Source organism: Lupinus angustifolius, chromosome LG10, assembly GCF_001865875.1.
Source record: "Lupinus angustifolius cultivar Tanjil chromosome LG10, LupAngTanjil_v1.0, whole genome shotgun sequence".
In the NCBI taxonomy this organism is placed as follows: domain Eukaryota; kingdom Viridiplantae; phylum Streptophyta; class Magnoliopsida; order Fabales; family Fabaceae; genus Lupinus; species Lupinus angustifolius.
Window position 1 is genome coordinate 5146444 of NC_032018.1, and position 3033 is coordinate 5149476.

The 3033-nt window shown below is 32.0% G+C and overlaps 1 pseudogene; it reads left to right on the forward strand.

Moving 5' to 3' along the window:
- On the forward strand, positions 1551 to 3033 carry LOC109358733 (annotated as a pseudogene).

Genomic DNA, 3033 nt, shown 5'->3' on the forward strand with positions numbered 1-3033 from the left:
TTTAATGTTGATTTATACTATTCAATGGATTAGATATGTGAAGGAATATTGTTATTTAAAATGATTCACATTGTCTCTTTTATGTATAAAATTAAGATTTGGATAATGTTTCATCATTATGAAATTAAAATAGGGACATTATTTAGTTATTTTTATTGTATGTATTTCTATAGAGGGGTCGTCAAATAATGTTTAAATAACGGGTCATCAAATAACGTTTTTCGTAAAAGTAACATTATATATATAATTACATAAACTTTCTTGGTAGCTAACTGAATATCACTAAGCATGAGGTTCAGGTATTCAATTATCATTAGAGGCACATTTTACTTTAATTATTATTTCTATGCCTAGCAAAGAATCCATTAGTATTTAGGAAACCTTCTCAAAACTCACCCATCAGTAGGGCAGGAAACAGTTAAACTAGAGCTCAACTCGATAAAGATTTGCTCAGCTAGAAACTCAACCCGAATTTAATATGAGTTAATTTTTTTAGCTTGAGTTTGACTCTGTTCATCTTATCTGAAATTGGTTCATTTAAAAACTTAAATAAATAATTAATTTTAAAAAAATATTGTACAAACTTATATATATAAATATAACAACAATAAATACAAGAATAATGCAGAGTCATATTATAATAACAATAAACTCAAAAGATTAGTTTATATATATATATTATGTATATATCTAGCTAGTTTATAAACTAACGAGTCGAACTGTATTTAGCTCAAATTCAGATCATTTATGTAATGAGTTTAAATTCGATTTATTTGGTTCATGAACCAAGTCTTTCAAACTAAATAAAGAGTGAAGTTTAAAAGAGTTGTTTCTGTTCATTTACGTACCTACTTATCAAATAGCAATGCAATGCAGCAGTAACCAATATCACTTTCAACTCAATTGTGTACTGTATTCCGTAAGTTACATGGTGATTTCCTTAATCCTTAGTCCTTACTTATCACAGGAGGCTTGTTGGGAAAGGGAAATGAAGAGAACAAAGTGGTCGATCTATGCTGTGACCACATGGGTTCGGCGGCAACCACCGAAAATGAAGGCCTTCTTGGCGCTGATTTTGTGTCTCACAACCTTGCTCTTCATCAGAATGGTGATTCACAACTACCACCACCTTCTATGGCTAAATACATAATGAAATACATATTTAAGGTATGCTCAATAAATTTATGAGCCCACAAGAATTGTATGGCATGTGACTGAGGTGTTACACATCTCATTATAAATTTTGATCTTGGACTTGACTTGAGAGGTGAGACACTGTTCAAATTCAAGCCAAGGCATTTGGAACATGAGATTTTCAATAATGAATATATGCAGTGACTCAACATCGGTGTATAGACTCTTGTACCACATTAGAACAATATGACCCTCAACTACATCCCTAACAACCCAACAACTAGCTTCTCAAGAAAATGTCTGGAAATGAATTATATACATTTCTTATGTTTTTCTGATATCAGGAAATGAACATTGTAGGAAACACCATACGAAAGTTATAAGAACTAGGTTTTTGACAATGTTTTAAATGTTGGCAGGACTTTCACTTAAATCACAGGAACTGACAGCAATGTTTATAAGTATCAGACTTTACTGTAGTTTTGGCAAGGGATGTCATAGACTCACCTTACTTCATTTGACTACATTGGTGACGACCCTTTGGGTTATTTATATGATACGCTTCAAACTCAAATCCAGTTATATGAATAATAAGGCCAACCTTCCCATATATATGTGGTAACTCCTATATCTTATATATATATATATATAAAAGCTCATTAAAGTATGGCTAAATTCCCTTTAATTTACTGAAATGCAGGTGGTACCTTGTGCTGTGTTGTCATTGTTTATTCATCCAAAACTCTCGAAACGGGATTATTCTATTAACAGCATTCTCTGGGCTGTTTGTATTTATCTTGAATCTGTATCTGTTCTCCCTCAGCTACGACTCATGCAAAATGCCAAGGTCTCTTACAATTAAAATGATTATCATGATGTATGTTGGTATTACATCTTCCTTAATTCTGAATTTGTTTTTCATAGATATGTTGTTCTTAATTCTTAATTTCAATTTTCAGATTGTTGAACCATTTGCAGCACATTACGTTTTTGTCCTTGGAATTGAAAGGTTCTTGAGTTGTGCAATTTGGATTCTTCAGGTTTGTCATGGGTTTAAACTTTAAACTCCCAAGACATTTTCACCTTCTTAATATGGAAAAGGGTGTTGCAATAGTTTTGTTTTCTTAAATGGGTCTTCTCAACTCAACTAGGGTTAGTCAAAATCCAATATAACTTCTAGATTGTTACATGATGATTGTAAAGTTCACCACCTCTAAAAGGGGTTGATGCAATCCAAATTTGGCATCAATACCTTTGACTTGTCACTATTTTTTTTACCATTTCAAACTTCACCAATTGTGTTTTTTATGTTTTCTTCCTTAGGTAATAAATTCTCACGGACGCTTACTAACAGCTTTGAGTTATTGAATATCATGGCCTGCTGTGGTAATTCTATCTGAAATTATCCAAACTTTCATCCTCTCTCTGATTTTTGCTACTACTATGTCAAAAGGTAAATGATAAAATCTCATTAGTTATGGTTCATGTTTCAAGCGAATTAGAGAGTCACATTCAATTAAAAAAAAACATAAATTAACATTTTAATATTATTTTGTGAAGTTTAACTGACTAAAGACATTGAGACAGAGAATCCTTGTCCCTTAAAATGCCTAGCTCTTGTTAACTTTTCTGACCTTTTTTTACTTGGATGCAGCATTGTTGCTGGGCAACTTGTTCTTCTGCTTCCTTCTGGAGTGGTGTAGCTTTAACATTCATTTTCAGATCCCTAAAGTTTGTCTACCCTTCAACAATTACAAGTTACAACTCACGATAGCTACACACATAAACCTATTATTAAATATTGTTTTGATTAAAGTAATTAATGAATAGCACATATGTTCTGAAAATGAATAGCGGGGAGGGTTTTAATGCTAGCACTAGCATGGTTAAAGATGTTTT